Source organism: Dipodomys spectabilis, unplaced genomic scaffold (genome assembly GCF_019054845.1).
Source record: "Dipodomys spectabilis isolate Male_0828 unplaced genomic scaffold, ASM1905484v1 ptg000349l, whole genome shotgun sequence".
Taxonomy (NCBI): Eukaryota; Metazoa; Chordata; class Mammalia; order Rodentia; family Heteromyidae; genus Dipodomys; species Dipodomys spectabilis.
Window position 1 is genome coordinate 681,278 of NW_024871026.1, and position 19,114 is coordinate 700,391.

A 19,114-nucleotide genomic window follows, 5' to 3' on the forward strand; every position below is an offset into this window, starting at 1 on the left:
TGACATTTAATATTAACTGGCCTCTGTCTCAGGTAAGCAATTATTCTAACCAGGAGCCAGGAACTCATACCTATATGCCTAGCTACTCAGAAGGTTGAGATCTCTAGATCCTAGTTAAAAGCCAAGTTTGAGAGGAAAGCTGGTGAGTCGTTTCTGTTCAATTAACCACGAGAAAACTGGAAGTGGCACTGTGGCTCAATGTGGCAGCACTAGCCTTGAGTAATAAACCTCAGAGACAGAACCCAGGCCCTGAGTTCAAGCTCTCTGAAATTATTCTTAAAATACTTATCAGGATTTCTTTAACTTGTCTAGAAGAATGTTTTAAACTTAGGGATTTTTTATTTCATGTTGTCAGCATTGAGTTTTAAGATGTGCAGAGAAAAATTATTTAAAGTCAGAACTGGTTTGTATTGCTTTGTATTACACATTGCCTCTACACCCAGGGATCAGCTGGAATGTAGATGGCCAAATCTTGACTGTTGGTAATGAATATGGATATGTGTTTCTTTTAGCAAAGAAAAAATTTATGAATTAGTAGCCCTTATATATAACACCTTAATAGTAATTATATAATTACTATTATTACTAGTATTTTTTTTTGTCTGTTGTGGGACTTGAACGCTAGTCCTGGGCATTGTTCTTCAGTTCTTCAGCTCAAGGCTAGCAAAAGTGCCACTTCACATTTTCTGAACCTTAAGTTGTAGATAAGGGTTTCACAGATTTTCCTACCAGTGCTGGCTTTGAAAAGAGACCTTCAATCTCAGCCTCCTTAGTAGCTAGGATTACAGGTGTGAGCTACTGACACCTGGCAGTACAATTATTTTGAAAAAGAAAAAACCCATGATTGTATCCTTAAAAAAATCACAATATGGCAAGTGTATCTGTAATGTAAGTTGTATCAAGGAACCATCGGCAGCAATCATTTTTAGATCTCACTATGTCCTGTCCAATGCCAGATAATATTTCATTAATTTATTTTACTTTTTCCTAACAAAGTTTATTATAAATGCACAACAGAACAATTTTGTATTGAGTATAAAGAATTCTTTAGCTCTGGGGCTTGAAATCAGGGCCTAGGCACTCTCGTTGAGAGTCTTTTTCTCAAGGCTAGCACATTACCAATTGAGCCATAGCACCACTTCCAGTTTTTCTGCTAATGACACACTGAGGAATCAAATCAAGTGCTTCATGCATGATACCCTAGCACTCTACTACATTGAGTCATTGAGTCTTTTGTTGTTGTTGTTTTAAGATAGCATTTTGCTATGTGTCCTTCTGTTGGCCTGAAATTTAGACTGGTCCCAAGCCTACTCCTAAATCAGCCACCCAAATTCAGAGATTACAGACATTGACCATCATATTCAGCCCACGATTCCTTGTGATACTCGTTTCAGATATAGTAACAGTTATTCTGTCTTCTTTGGATTGGATGGTTTTTTCATTCATCACTGTTAATCACATTTCTTGTCCTGGGTTGTTGACCCTTCTAGATCAATAGAAATATTTCAGGTTCTTTTGAGGAACCTCCATACTACTTTCCAAAGTGGTTGAACAAGTTTACACTCCAACCAACAATGATGTAAGGTTCCATTCTGTCCACATTCCTTCCAGCATCTGTTGTTATTAGAGTTCTTGATTTTTGCCATTCTAACTGGGGTGAGCTGCTATCTCAATGTTGTTTTGATTTGCATTTCTTTTATGGCTAGGGAGGTTGAGCATTTCTTCATGTGTCTACTGGCCATCCTGCTTTCTTCTTCAGAGAAGTTTCTCTTTAAGTCATTAGCCCACTTATTTATTGGGCAGTTGTTTCTTTGAGGATTTGTTGTTGGGAGATTTAATTTTTTTGAGTTCCAAGTGTATTTTAGATATGAGACCCTTTTCCATTGTATGGCTAGTGAAGATCTTCTCCCAATCCATGAGCTTTCTATTGATCTTGCTAGCTATGTCCTTTGCCATGCAGAAGCTCTGCAACTTCATGCAATCCCATTTGTCCAACCTTTCTTTGATTTGTTGTGTTTCCGGGTCTCTACTCAGAAAATTTCAGCCTGTGCCAAGGAGACCTAGGCTTTCTCCAATTCCATCCTGTAATGGTTTCAGAGCGTCTGCTTTGACCCCGAGGTCTTTGATCCATTTGGAGTTTATTCTGGTGCAGGGTGATATATAACGATCTAGCTTTAGTTTTCTATAAGTAGTTAACCAATTTTGCCAGCACCATTTACTGAAGAGGCTGTCTTTCTTCCATTCTATTGTTTTAGCTCCCTTATGAACGATTAGATGGCTATAGGTCTGTAGGTTCATTTCTGGGTTTTCAATTCTATTCCATTGGTCTTGAGGTCTGTTCTTGTGCCAGTACCAAGCTGTTTTGATTCCTATGGCTCTATAATAGAGTTTGAAATTTGGTATTGATATTCCTCCAGCAGTGTTCTTTCCGTTGAGGAGCGTTTTTGCTACTCAGGTTCTTTTATTGTTCCATATGAATTTTTGGATTGCCTCTTCTATTTCCTTGAAGAATGAGGTTGCAGTTTTGATAGGTATTGCGTTGAATTTGTAGATAGCCTTGGGAAGTATTGCAATTTTCACGATGTTAATCTTTCCAATCCAGGAGCATGGGAGTTTTTTCCATTTTCTAAGTTCTGTTTTGATTTCCTTTTTCAAGTTTTTAAAGTTTTCAACATAGAGGTCTTTCACATCTTTCCTTAAGTTAATTCCTCCCCTATGACCCAGCAATCCCACTTTTGGGCATTTACCCAAATGTTTATAAACAAGACCACACTAAAGCTACCAGCACAACTATGTTTATTGCAGCATTATTTACCATAGCTAAGGTATGGAACCAACCCAGATGCCCTTCAGTAGATGAATGGATCAAAAAAATGTGGTATATATACACAATGGATTTCTATGCCTCCATCAGAAAGAATGACATTGCTCCATTTGTTAGGAAATGGAAAGACTTGGAAAAAATTATATTAAGTGAAGTAAGCCAAGCCCAGTGAAACACAGATCCCATTATTTCCCTTATTTGCAATATCTAGTATATGTCTGAGTCAAGCAGAAAAGGTCAGATGAGGTGATGTTAGGAAAATGAACCCTAAGATATGTATTTTAAATGTTTTTTCTTTCATGCATTTGTTTCTAACGCAATTATAAGATTATTTCTTTGTTGCTTTGTATGTCCCTCCCCCAAAATATAACCCCTGCTTTCACTGTAAAAAAAAAAAAAGAAATATTTCAGGTTCTGATCTTGAAACTGATCCTTGCCATCCAACAACATCACATGTTTGTGAAAAGCATTAGCTGGCCTAATGAGCATAGCAGCCAGCTGGAGTTCAGCTATCTGATGGCCTTAGGGTCCAACAATGCAATCATTTCTGTGCACCTACTGAAAACTGTCACAGGTAATTTTGATTTATTCCATACAATTCTCAACCATTTGCCTTTCTCAGCTTTGCATGCTTTAAATTCTGTTAAACATTAATTACTATTTCATCATTTTCACAAGTAACATATATGTCTTACTTTAAAATTTATTCAAACATGCAAAAATGTTATCGTAGTTGCTGTCCACCAGTGGCTCATGTTTTAAAACCTAGCTACTTTAGAGGTCAAAAACTGAGGATCCTGGTTTAAAACAGCCCATGTGGAAAATTGTGAGATATTTCTCCCATTAAGAAACCAAAATCCAGAAGTGGAGATGTGGCTCAAGTAATAGAGTGTCAGTTTTGAGCAAAAAGACTAAGCAAGAATAATATGTCTACTTCTGACTCCATTATTTACTTATGGAACACTCACTCACACACACACACACACACACACACACACACGCACACACACTATACATTCTTCTAGACTCTCCTTCCTGAGCAGTACTCAATGCCATTAACTTAATGCATGTTTTCTCCAAATTATTATGGTAGGGATTAAACTACATTTGTGTTATGATACTGCAATTTTTGTACTTTTTGTTTTGCAATTTTTTGTACTTAAGTAAGAAAACAGTCGTTTGTGAAGACTAACCAGAAATAAATGTGTTGGTAAATAGGTAGGTGGCAGGTAGACTGAAACTTGCAGATAATACCATTTGAAATTTTATTTCTCCAAGTTTAAATATATATATATATATATATATATATATATATATATATATATATATATATATACACATATGTATGTGTTTAAAACTTGTGCCAAAATTTTATTTCCAATAACAATGATCTATTTGTTCCATTATATAAATTTAACTTATTGTATGTTTCATAGTAGATAAATATATATAGAATTTCTTTTCTTTGGAGACAAGATTCTGCAGTTTAGACCAGCTTTCTTCAATTCCTAATTCTCAAGTTTCAGGTTCCTGAGAAGTTCAAACAGTCAAGGGAAGACTGGAGTATGAGTTATTACCTCAAGAGTATTTAAGTTAGAGCTGTTGGACATTAAAAGATTAAGACTTTGGAGACAAGATGGATGTCTGTGCTATGGTTGTAATGACTATTGCTCCCTTAGGCTCTCCAACAAAAAGGGATTTAATTATCATTATGTATACAAATAATACGTCATGTTAATAGTTGTAACCACAAGCTAGATTGATGCCTTAGTTTGTGGACATACCTGTAGGCACTGACCACCTCGCAACCCTGTAGTAGAATGAATATAAAGCATGTTAAGCATGATTTTGGGATCCAGAACCTGGCAAAGAGGCTATGGGTCCTCTGGTGTCTTCTTTCCTATCACTTCCTGTGATTTCTCAGATTTTTGGCCAGGTATCCCATCATCTTTGCTGTTCCATGGTTGTTGTTAGTTACAGTATTGATATTCTGAACAACTCAAAACAAACTATGGAAAAACACCTCCTTGAACAAGATTCAGAAGTGTATAGGAGCACCTCGGAAGATCCCAAACATCAGCAGTCATCCTGTGATTTTCTAGCAAGAAAGTACAATTCAGATGTATCTTTATTTTTGATAATATAAAGAGATGGATAATTGTCTTTTTGTATATTTTGTACTTGATATTGCATAGATTTTCAGAAAAATATATACATTGTGAAATAATGTTATTTTTTCCATGGGTCAGAAAACCTTGTAACTGAAGTAATGACCCTAATGTCTTATCTCAGTTGACTGAATCAGATTTAGATGAGTATGAATTGCCTAATTATGAACATTTCTCCATGAAACTCAACAACATAGAATGAAGTGTGAAGGTCAGGCCATTCTATACCTCTAAGGATTTTATATATGTTAGACTAATATACACCCACACTGCTCAGCACTAATGGCACATTGTTGTGTCATAATTGTCTTTATATCAGAAATACGCTAGAGCTTAAAGTAGAATGATGGGCTGTACATTTTCAAAGCAAGAGTGATGATCACCCCCTGCAATTACTCTCAGTGTTGAATCCTTCCTATACATTTTACTGACTTAGCTTCTACTCTGTGCTTTACCATTATCAGGGAGGGTCACACTGTATCAAGCTACAATACTGCGGCAACCTTAGCTGCCTTTGAATATTACCTCCAATTTGATCCCAAGGTGAACTCTGCAACTCTAATCACATGGTTAGTCGACACCCGAACTTTTCAAGCCTGGTTAAAATTTCAGCTATCATTGCTCATTGCCAGGGTTAAAGATCTCACTACTTTAGATTTGTTGTTTATCTTCTTGTATTTCCAACACTGCCTTTGAAGTTGGTTTTTGAAGTAGAGCTTTTAGTTTGCATTTGATTTATGGAGGTGTTAGTGATGCCAGTTGAACTGCATATATTATAATGTAAGTAATTTGATGTTTTCATATATGAATTTAATTTTGGCAGTTGAGGAATTGAATACACATCACTCACAAAACTTTATTTATGTGTATTTGTATTGCTTTATTGTGAGCTTCCTAAAAGCCAGTCATGGGAGAACATGTCCCTAATCACATCACTTCTGTCACTGAGACAAGGTTTGAAATGTCCAGACCACTTGGCACTTCATAGTGAGAACCTTGCTACAAAGAAAGGGAGATAATAGCAAAAAGAGAAAATGAATCTTCCATCGGTTTTGTTATATGTGCTTTACACTTAGCCATTAAGACCACCATAATACTATTTTTTATGACTTCTTACCTACTCTTTTCCTGTTCTGAGCTGTTTTATTTATGGATCTCTAAGAAATCATGTAAGAATCATATAAAAAATCTATATAAGTCATATAAGAAATCATAAAAAATAGATTGTTAGGGTTATACAATCCAAAAGGAATAATTTCAGGAAACTATTAAGAACATAAAATATAATGCACATCTAAAATTTTCTCTTTGTTGAAAACATCAGCAGTTTTTGTTTATTTATTCTGATAACAAAGATTATGAACTAAGTTACAATAGTATTCCAAATGGAACACAGAACTAGAAATATGAAGGGTAGCACTAAAGAATGCTACTGCTACCACTAATAGATTAAGAATGAAATTTAGGCAAAACTACTTCAGTGTAAAAGCCACAGGACAGCCCTAACATTACTTTCATTTTTTCTTATGAAGAAAAGACTTTTTTAAATAAAGACAAATTTTCACAGATATTAATATCAATTGGGTATATATTTCTTAATGCCTTCAGGAAGGATGCTGTGACCATACTGATGGAAGCTGACTTCTCTGTGCAGACACCATTCCAAGCACTGCACCTGCATTAGGGTAATTAGTGCTTATGACAGTCCTTCAAGTTAGGAAATTAATTATTTTTTTATTTTTTATTATTTTCTTTTAGTCAGTTGTGGAACCGAAACTCTGGGTGCTGCCCCTCAGCTCTTCAGCTCAATGCTAGCACTCTACCACTTGAGCCACAGCACCACTTCCAGCTTTTTCTGTTTATGTGGTGCTGAGGAATTGAACCCATAGCCTCATGCATGCAAGGCAAGCACTCTACCACTGAGCCACCTACCCAGCCCTAAGTATTTTATTAAAAGCAGAAGTAGGCAACAAGGCCAAACAAATTTCCCAAGTACCTAAGACTGACCAGTTGTAGACCCATAATTCAAATCCAGGTTTTTACCAGGCATATCTGAGAATATCCTGACCTTTCAAGAGCTATTGAGTAGATGATCTCACATTTTCTTCCTAATTATGGTTATAATGGCAATAACATTGCTACAGAATATAAGTATTTTAAATGAAAAGGATCTGGGTAATGACATTGTAAGTGATTTTTATTCCAAATGAAATAACAATGAACATCATTCAGTTTCCACTGTTTATTATTCCAGGAGTAATTGCTTAAGGAGAACAAATCCATGTCAAAGACTCCTGTGCTGATGAACACAGGCTTTTATCATTCAGTACCTTGAATACACAAGGAATAGTTTGTTATGGATATATAATACAAAATGAATAATTTTTGTGACTAGTTTCTTCCCTGTTGTACCAAAGAAAATTTATTCCCTATTCTAAAATATATATCAATTTAATGGATATTAGTGTTATCAGTATAAAATTGGTGTGCATAATATATGCAATATATCACATAACATAAAAATGATATATATATAATATATGAATAATTACTGATATTTTATAACTACTATAAAAATACATGTATAAACTGGTTTTAGTATTATACTGTGAAGGATACAAGAAATGACATCTTTATTTAAATACATATATTTGCATGTTTTAGTCACATAATTTATTTTTGTACCAGTACTGAGGCTTGAACTATGCTCTGGATGTTGTCCCTGAGCCATTTCACTCAGAGTGGCTTCATATATCTGTCCTCAGATCTTGGCCCCTAAGTAGCTGGGATTACAGATATGACTGATGTTATATTTTTTAATTCCATCCTTGGCATGTTCTTACATAATTATTTTTGAATGTTCAATTATATTGCAATATTCCATTTCTAAACCAATTGAGGAACAAATTAATTATTGGGTTAAACTATATGTTACATAAAATTGTAAGGACCATACCTTGCTATCAATTTTCAAAGATATTTCTAGTTTAATTCCTGGACAGACAAGTAGAAAAATTAAATTATGTGTGCATAATGTATGTATTGTTATATTACATAACATATGAATGATATATTTGTAATATTTGCATAATTAGTGATATTCTATAATTACTATAAATCAAATTTGTATAAAACTGGTTTTAATTTAATACTGTGAAAGATACAAGGAATGTCAACATCCCTATCTTGTCTCTTTTTCAGCAGTATACAAACTATGCTACAAACATATATCTTCAAGAAAACTCACCTTTGTAATCACATATGCACCTTCAAATATTCTCCTCATCGCTATAAACATCCTCTAAGATTGGCTACACTTATCCACTAGAGTCATCCTACGACAGCAAACACTGTTATACTTTCTGGATAAAGTTGCTCCTCCTCATCTTCATCAACTTCCAGTAACTTCAGTAAAGAGCATTTTCTCCTGCTTTGCCTTAGACGATAGCATCCTTTTTTACTTCCCAGCAAAGAAATTGTGGCTTGCAGGCTTGAGCATTTGTACATTCAGAGCTTCTTCGGTTGTGAATTTTTCCTTTCCTTTCTTGGTAAGATAGCTAGAATAACAAAAATCATTTAAGGCAATGTGTTTTAGTGTAAATGAAAACATACTGATTTGAAAATATTAGAAATATTCATTCCTTTTTTATTGTGAAAATACTGTACAGAGGGGTTACAATTAGATGGCAAGATAATGAGTACATTTCTTATCAAGCATTGTAGCCTCCTCCTTTGTTTCCCCTTTCCATCCCTTCCCAGCTTCCTCCAGCCCCCCACTTAATGCTCCCCCCCCCATAAAAGATGTAAAGTTCGTTTTCGACATGACAACTTGTACTTCTCATTGTTGCAACGGGTCCACCTTTATCCTTATTTAAATGACTTATTTTTCCCCTTTCCCTCCACAAATTATACCGATATCAAATACAGTGAAAGCAGGGAATATACTGTGGGGGATGGACATACAAAGCAACAAAGAAATAATCTTATAAATGCGTTAGAAACAAATGCATGAAAGAAAAAAATTTGAATACGTATCTTAGAATTCATTTTCCTAACATCAGCTTATCTTACCTTTTCTGCTTGACTCATACATATACTAGATATTGCAAATAAGGGATACCATGGGATGCCCCTCAGTAGATTAATGGATCAAGAAAATATGGTAATTATACACAATGAAATTCTATGCCTCCATCAGAAAGAATGGCATTGCCTCATTTATTAGGAAATGGAAAGACTTGGAAAACAATTATATTAAGTGAAGTAAGCCAAGTCCAATGAAACATAGGTCCCATGAAATATTCATTCTTTAAATTTATTTTTCATTCAAATATAATAGGGGTGGTTTTAGTGGTGCATGCCTTTAAATATAGCTATTTAGAAGGCTGAAAACAGAGGATCATATTTTCAAGCTAGACTAGTTAAATGGACCACGACACACTTATCTTCAACTAAGAACCAAAAAGCCAAAAGTTGAGCTGTGGTTCAAATAGAAGCCTGCCAGCATGAGCAAAAAAAAAAAAAAGTAAAAGAACCTAGGCTCTGAATTTAACTCATAGTACTAGCACACATATTTTATGTATGTGTGTATGGTTCATAAAATATTCCGTTTATTAATTAATTTGTTGAAACCTGGTCGTAGATTAAATATGAGGAGTGGAAAGTATGTAAGTCTGAAATGACTGCCAGGTATTTTGACAAGACTAGAAGAATTATCACTTAATTAAATAGTAATGAGGACTAGGTATGTATATAAAGATCGAAGCTCACTTTGGGATCTTTTTAGTTTGTTAAAATCAGTAGCTAGTTGTCAGTAGACAGGATGCTATTAAGGACTTGAATTAAAGAAAAAAACAGAGCTGGAGAGAAAAAAAAAAGAAATAATTACATGTACTCAGTGATAACAACCATGAGAATGAACATTACAGAACTAACCCCTGGGATATTCAAATATGTAAAACATGACAAATGAAGAAAAACAGTAATAAGTATGTAATGCAGACTTATATGGATAGGTATTTTTAATGTTTAAGGGCTACGAAGTGAGTATGTGATGACCTAAAATTTAAGAAATTGGTAAGGTCAATTATTCCTTGGGCCAAACATAGCTAATAGTTTAGGTAAAACAGGGCCACAATATTGTGTCTTGATTTACCAAAGTAAAAACAGGTCAATATTTGGAAAGTTATTTTTTGGACATGTGGTTGGAGTGACAATTACTGACGTTTGTTCAAGTGTCAGTAGAAGGATACAGTTTTAGCACAATGATAGAAATCTTTCAGGGATCTGGTAAATTTGCCCTCTGTCTTCAATTTCCTTTTTTTCTGAGAATTAAAATATCATTACTGGAAGCCAGTCCCAAATTGTGCCTTTTCCAATTTATCAGATATTGTCTATCACATGCCCAAATAATAGAGAATGGGAACAGGTCTACATTGAGCACTCACAGTAGACAGGTCTCTGGACTTTCTCAGGAAGAGCTTTCTGCCATTGTGGGATGGATAGGGCTGGATAATATACAAAGCAGACATCATAGATTGAAAGTATTGTGCTAAGTTGACACCTGAGATATAGGATGTTTTAACTGCATAGTATTTTTTTTCATGAATCAGTTAATCAGATTCTTTACACAATATGATATTACTAGACTGTGGAATGCATGTTTATTGCATTTACTTTGTATTACATATTTTGGAATTTGGTATAAATCGTTCATCTTTTTTTTTTTTTGATATGGATTACTCCTAGTTGTCAATAGTGAGAAAATGCCCTGGAACTTTGTAACTTGAAGTCTTGTGTTGCCATGTGTTATATCCTATTTTCCTTTTACAGAGTTGATAAAAAATTATATGTAATTTATTTTTTATTTTATTTCTTATCTATTACAGAATTTGAACTCAGAGCCTGGCCATGCTCCTGATGTCTTTTGCTCAAGGTTAGCTCTCTACAACTTCGAGCCACAGAATCAATTTTAGTTTTCAATGATTAATTGGTGATAAGTGTCCCGCGGGGACTATTCTCAACCTGGCTTTGAACTGTGATCCTCATATTCCAGCATCCAGATTAGCAAATATTACAGGCATGAGCTACCTCCACCCGGTTATACATAATTTAAACTGTAGTTTTCTGAAGTGTTTCATCCTGCACTGAATATTTATTCTTACAAGTATTCTAATAAATATGTAATCTATCCAATTTTGAAAAGTACTGTGTACCTCCCACTTATTTGTGGCATTTCTGAAATCCAAGTTTCTCTGTGTGACAGGGTGGATACTTTTGCCTGTAACAAGTATGTTGAACATATAACATCTGGCTACTTACAGAACAAAGCATGTGAAGCTAGAGTAGCCAGATAAAGAACTTCCAGGACAATTCAATGGCAACTCATGTACTCTCTCTGTAGGTGAATAGGCAGCATAGAAAAGAAATTCTTATATTTGAAAGTGATTGAGTGTGTGTGCACATAGGTGTTCACTTATTTATCTGTTATTATAGTTTTAGATATATTCACTATTATAAAACAATATTTCCGATAGATAAATAGATAGATAGATAGATAGATAGATAGATAGATAGATAGATAGATAGATAGATAGATAGATAGACAGATAGATAGATAGATAGATATGCAATAACAGTTTCCAAAATCCAGGGAACCACCTCCATGGGCATCGCTTACCTATATGTTGCTCTTTGGGTAATAAGAATGAAACTTGGAATTGTCCTGTGGTAGAGAAATTACTCAGAGATTCAAGCATTTTTCTTTTAGTATGTTGCTTGTTCCTAACTCTAAAATTAGGAAGTCTGTTAATATATATGTTATATTATAATATATTTAATATATTATATATAATGTATAATATATTGTTTATTATAAAATATATTTCATATAATACCTGAGAATATTATATATTTATGAGGAAAAATACAACAAATGTATCAGTCCATACTTTCCTAGCCATGATTAGCTTCAGTAGAGTTAGGCACATTACATCTCAACATGAAAATTCTACTGAAGTTCTGATCACCTTGAGCTAGATAAGAAGAGTTCCTGTAAAAAAAGCCTCTCCTCAATTATGAGTAAAGATATGTTTGGAAGTTTAGTTTAGTTTTTTTGTTTTGTTTTGTTTTGTTTTGTTTGGCCAGTCATGGGGCCTGAACTCTGGGCCTGGGCGCTGACCCTCACTACTTCAGCTCAAGGTTAGTGCTCTACCACTTGAGCCATAGCTCCACTTCTGGCTTTTTCAGCTTATGTGGTGCTGAGAAATACTACCCAAGGCCTCATGCATGCAGGCAAGCATTCTACAACTGAGCCACCAACCCAGCCCAAGTTTGCAAGTTTTTGAGAAGAGGAATTTGGCATTTGCTTTGCATCCTTGATTAGTCATGAATAGATAACATTTGACTCCAAATTTTGTCTCCTTGTAGGTTCCATAAACAGTTACATATCAGCCTCATTGCATCACATATCTTTAAGTCCTTCTTTTATTTCTTTTTATCATTATTGTTTTGTTGTTGTTGTATTTCTGATCCTGAAGCTTGAACTCATGGCCTATGCAGTGTCCCGGAGCTCAATGCTTGTGCTCTACCACTTGACCCATGTACCACTTCTGGCTTTTTCTGTATGGACATGCTTTGAATCATAATACTCAGATCTCAGCCTCCAGGGTAGCTAGGAACACAGGTGTGAGCCACCAGTGCCAAGCAAGTTCCTCTCTTTTAGATATTATTCTAAAAGCCTCCTATCCAATGTCACTCCTAAGATAGTAAATGGAACTATGCCAATAGTTTCTTCACACTCTCATCTCCTGTTATGGCTATGGTGTATCTTTTGCAAATTATATTGAAACTACTTCACTGTTCTCTTCCTAATCCATGATTCTACATGTGTTTGTAATAATTACTTAAATTTAGCAGCTATGAATCCTAAATCTCTCAATTATTAATTTCACTTAATTCTTTCAATATGATTATTTTTCAATACAAATATGAGCTTATACTCACCTTCTTGAATTTACCCCTTGGCATGAGCAGTGCCTGGGCCTATTCTACCTCAAATGCAAGAGGTTGGCAAAATAATAGCCTACAGTATTACTGCCTAAGAGTCAGGACAAGTAGTTGAGTGCCTAAAAGAAGAAATGCATTTCTGGCCTGGGAAGGGGTGGGAGAGGCAACAGCCTAGAAAGCAACCTGGCAATCACAACATTTAACAACTTCTCCTTTGGGGAAACTGATCTCCTGCAAAGTGGCAGTGAGATAACTCACCTAATGAATTTTCATATATGAAGGAAGTTGTCATGTCTCACTACACAACTCACTTGGAGTCAAAGAGAGGGTCATACTTTTGTGTCCTCCTTAGGCCCAGTCTCATTTTATCTTCATCTTAGACTTTGCCCAGACTCTATTCCTACCAGAAGGTCCCTGATGAGGAGGAATGTATGATCTCTTGGCTTTTGATTAGCCCTATGGGAACTGAGGCCACTTTTAATTTTGATCCTGTTCATTCTGACAAGGCTGTGGTGGGTGGTGGGAAAGCTCATTCTCTGAATTGTTCCCTATTACCAAATCTCTTCAAAGAAAGTCAAGGAATGACAGATTCTGCCTGAGGGAGTGAGTTTCTCCATTTCTAAAGAGGTTAATTAATATCTGATTATGAGGCCCACGTGGTGGTCCTTCCCCAGATCCTCCAAACAGGAGTGGATGTTACCTCAGACACCAGGCCATCCTCATATTTCTTCAGCTCCTTCTCATGAAACTAAATGTCACAGGAGTTGAGTTGAGAAACAAGAAGAAATGAGAGTAGCAGAAGAATCATTGGCATGTGGATAAATTAGAAACTCTGGGTGAAAAAAGGGCTCAGAAAATCTAGGATCACTCACATCATTTGGGAATCACATCACAAGATTAGGGAATAAAAGTAATAAGTTACTACCTAAATTAGTAACTCCACTGCTCTGACTACATTACAAGTGTTCTCTCAAAAGGTAGCTGTCCTATTTTGATGAGGAAAAAGGAGCACATTTTTTCCTCACAAAGTTCTACTAAGTATCTTTTTCCATAACCCAGGTTGTTCTTACCCTCTACTTGTCGGTTACTTTCCTTTGCTAGATTCAATCAATGACACTTGAAAATGTTATCATCTTCAGACATGTAGTTACATTTTGTTTTAATCCATTTGTTATAAAATAAAACAAATTTTGGGGAAAATATGTCTATGCTATATTTTCTTCCATGCCATATTTATTTGATGTTATTAAGTATTATTTTAATAGTTCCATATTTAAAACTTGAGGAAAATGTTTTGTTACTGTTAACACTAATTAGTTGCACTTTTTTTCTATTTTTCCATATCTGTATATTTATTATTAATCTTCTAACATTGTGTTTTCCCCCTACTGTTATCTTCTTAAAATTGCCTCAAATTATAAACTCTATATGATGATCTGTATGTATTCATTGATATATTTAAATTTTATCTAATATGCACATTTTATATGATAATTTCATCCTATTGTAACTGCTCTGAAATCAATATGGAAGTCCTTCATTAAAGAAAAAACACTATACCACAAAACCCAGTGAAATTAGGATTAGGTATCTATCCAAAAATATTTAGTAATGATATAGTAGAAACGTCTACTTCTCTTATATACCAAAACATGTTTATAGCTTTGGAACATCCAGGTTGATTACACAGTTTGGTTGCTATGAATATTGCTGCCATGAACACGTATGTTCATATTGATTTACATTCTTTTTGGGGGGGGGGGGGAGTCCGGTCGTGGGGCCTGAACTCTGGGCCTGGGCGCTGTCCCTCAGTTCTTCAGCTCAAGGCTAGCATTCTACCGCTTGAGCCACAGTGCCACTTCCGGCTTTTTTCTTTTTGCTTATGTGGTGCTGAGGAATCGAACCCAGGGCCTCATGCATGCCAGGCAAGCGCTCTACCACTGAGCCACCTTCCCAGCCCTTGATTTATATTCTTTCAGTATGGATCCAATTTGCAATAATGATCTTCAAGATATGTGTCTTTTTTGTATCGTGTAATCTTCCATCATGATCTCCATATGGGTTGCACTAGTTTAAATGCCACACCACCAAACACAATTCCTGATTTATTTCAACCTCTCCAGGAGTTTATTTGCGTGGTGATAGCTATTCTGGTGTGTAAGATGGGATCTCAGTGACTTTACTATTTATTTTCCTATGTATATCCTATTTGGATAAGAATCTCAAACATTTCATTTATTTACTAAACACGTTGGTATTTCATTATTGATCAATGTCTTTCTTTTTCTTTTGGTATTTGATCAATTTTTAAGTTTTATAATATTTGATTTTTCCCATTCCAAATACTCACTTTAGTAAAAAGATTTTTTTCATTACAGTGGTGTATTGCTTGGATATTTTGATCTTGTGAAGGCTAAGAGAATTTGATATTGTTCTCTAAGTCAAATTATAAGCATGTAAAAATGAAGTGAACCTGATTAAATGAAGTCCTTTCTGCACATTTTCTCCGGTACAGATTTCTCTGATTTAAGAAATGTATATTTTATGTCATACTGGATGCCTACCTAAGTCTGTGTGTGTGGATGATTCAGTAAGAATTGCAGAATTCGCCACATAGATTTTGGAGCAAAGGCTTACAGCTGAAAACAGAACAATGATTCAGAAGATAGCTGAGGCTGAAGCTGTGATCCCTTCTAACTGTGTTCAGCTCCCAATCTCTTGTAATACACCCCTCACTTCCCATGCGGTGGTTTCTTTTTCTATGCAAAATGTTTCTGGAGCTTCATGTTATTCTTGCCTCCTAGTATGCCAACATGAGGGGAGTGAAAGCAAACAAGGCAGATGTGGCAGAGGAATTTATTTTTTTTAATTGTGTAAATACCATACAGAGGGGTTACAATTACATGGGCAAGGTAAAAAGAGTAAATATCTTATCAAGCATTGTGGCTGCCTCCTTTGATTCCCCTTCCCATCCTTTCCCAACTCCCGGCCCCCACCCCGTGGTCCCTCCTCAGACCCCCCTCCCACCAAAGTTGTAAAGTTTGTTTTTCAACATAACGCCTTGCACATCTCATTGTTGCACTGGATCCACCTGTATCCCAATTTAAATAATTTGTTTTTTTCACTTCCCCTGGACAAAGTATGCCAACATCAAGTGCAGTGAAAACATGGGGCATGCCGTGGGGGTGGGACGTACAAAGCAACAAAGAAATCATCTTATAAATATGATAGAAACAATCACAAGAAAGAAAAAAATATTGAATTCTTATCTTGGGGTTCATTTCGCCTAACATCAACTTATCTGACAGTTTCTCAGACATGTACTAATTATTGAAAATAAGAGAAACCATGGGACCTATGCTTCTTTGGGCCTGGCTTACTTTGGTCGGTTTTGGGGCTTGAAATCTGGGCCTGGGCACTGTCCCTCAACTCTTCAGTTCAAGGCTAGCACTATCCCACTTGAGCCACAGTGTCACTTCCAACTTTTACTGCTTATGTGGGGCTGAGGAATCGAACCTAGAGCCTCATGTTTGCAAAGCAAGCACTCTACCACTGTGCCACCTTCTCAGCCCTGGCAGAGGGTTTTTATCTGAAGATCCATCACACTTGGGAGCTTCTGGCTGAAAACTCCAGAAAGACAAAAGTGAAGAAATACTTAAGAGAAAATGTAAAACAGAAAGCCACAATGTTTAACCCTGAAACCAGTTTCTAGGATAAGGAGACTCAAGAATTGGTGTCTCCTGAGGAGAAAGAGGAAATATTCAGGAAGAATGAGAAGGAAGTGGGAGGAAATAGGGAGAAAGAGACCTAGACTACCTAGAGCTGGGACCTCAATGTGAGCTTAATTTTACTGTGGGAAACCAACCCCAAGGATGCAATACCTTACAATTTTGATTACTCTCTCTCATGCTACAAAGCCTATTCCAGATCAACTTCCACTCAGCATGGTGTCCATTCTGGGATCCAGACTGACTGCTGGAGGTTCCCAGGGGATGCAAAGAGTGAAAACCACAGTGCTAAAGCTTAGAAAAGACACATGCCATCACTTCTCACATGTCATTTGTCAAGTAAGTTCTACAACCAAGCCTGATATCAATGGGGATGGGAATAGATATTGAGAGCATTATAATAATATCTACTATTATTATCATATAATAATCTAACATCTATTGTTTCATCAAAGGGAGAGAGATAGCATTTCTCCCTTTTTAGGAGTATGGGACAGGGCATTCTATAGAATGTTCTTCAATTGGGGGCTCTCTGAATCTTTTCTCCCAAGATTGTAGTTTCGGGAAGGAGAATGACAGTGGAAAAGTGAGTTCTCAAGCTGGATACTGATGGCTGACATCTATATTCCGAGCCTGAGATCTGAGGATTATGATTTAAAGTCAGTCTGGGCAGGAAAATCCATTGGAATCATCTCCAATTAAAAAAAAAGAGCCAGAATTGGATCTGTGTCTCAAATGTTAGAGCATTAGATATGAGTGGGTGGAGGGGACAGAATCTTATCCCTGAATTTAAACCCAGGATTGGGGGATGGGAGGAAATGTGTTCTCAGTGCATGAAATCAAGGGTGTGTGGTCAACATCACTATTGATGTTAATGTTGGGGTAGAGTTGATCAGTTTTATTCTGGAAATGATTTGTTCCACTCTTCTCTGTCCTGTATTCTTTAAAAGAAACAGCTTTGAGAAATCTATACCTAAGATGTGTGGATTGCACTGAAGAACTGGTTTCATTTTTTTCTACGTACAAAATGATACGTAAGTAGTGTACAAAGAAGTTTTAATTTAATATGTCGGTTTGTGAATACATCTTGATCGATGTCATCAATTTGATCATTCTTCTCTATCTCACCCAACCCCCCCCTCCATTTACGTGGTCACATTTTCACACATGTACATTGAATATTATGGTGGGATTCTCCCACTGCACCAGTTTGGCAAAGAAATTTCTTCATTGTACAGGCAAGGAAGATGAAGCTGAGGACTACAAGTCCAAGACAGCATAGCTATTACTTTGCATCAAGATTATTTGACTTACAAAATCTTCACCAAAAGAAGCATTATAAAAAAGAACATGGCTAGGAACTAGAAGCATCTATCTTTGTGCGTGTGCTGGTTTTGGGGCCTGAGTGCTGTCCCTGAGCTGCTTTGCTAAAGGTTAGCACTCTACCACTTGAGCCACAGTACCACTTCCAGCTTTATGTTATTTAATTGGAGGTAAGAATCTCGTAAATTTTCTATCTTGGGCTCATTATAAACCACAATCTTCAGACCTCAGTCTCCGGAGTATCTAGGATTGCTGGTGTGAGCCACTGGCAGCTAACAAAAAATCTATTAGTTGTCCCAATTAAACATGTGGAGCAATAGGTCATTTGATACTGGTGACACTCAGATAATGATTCCTCTACTTGTTCCTTTCTGGTGTTATGACTAGTGTGATAATGTTTGCTCAGGTTTATATCACTGTGCAATCATTGCTCCATTTTGTTCAGTAAAAAGCTTTTCAGGACAGGAGAACTGTGAGAGGAGAATATGGGATGAAAATTTTATCTGTACTTCTTGTGGCCTGGCAAAAGCTTCTCAGAATGTTTGCAATCAGAAATAAGAGTCCATTTCGGCCGAATAAAATGAAAGACACACACCTGACACAGAAGCACAAATGGGAAAACTCATCCAGGCTCAGAACGAATCAACAGTATGAGTTGTTCAGGTGCGTGAAAATTTGTGAAGATTGTCTTTCTAACCATGGAGAGATCATTAAATGCTGGACTCATATCTGTTTAGGTCTGTTTCCTCTGAAGCATCTTTGATAAAGACAGAAATGAGAATGTAACAATGGAACCTAGTTATGTTTTCTGAATGAGATTTCATCTCTTTCACAAATCAAGTAAGGGTTGTAATGAATGACTTGTATTTCCTGAGAGAAATTCATGTTTGATTCCTTGTTTCTATTAAGCTTATCAAGTGAATAACTTTAAATTTGTAAGCTGTTATTATAACAAATATGAAATGATTTTTTTATGTTTCTAGGAGGCACCCAGTTTCCTTTTAGATAGAAAATATTTATCTGGCTTCCAACCAAAATCTTTACATCTCAGCTTCCAGAGTACC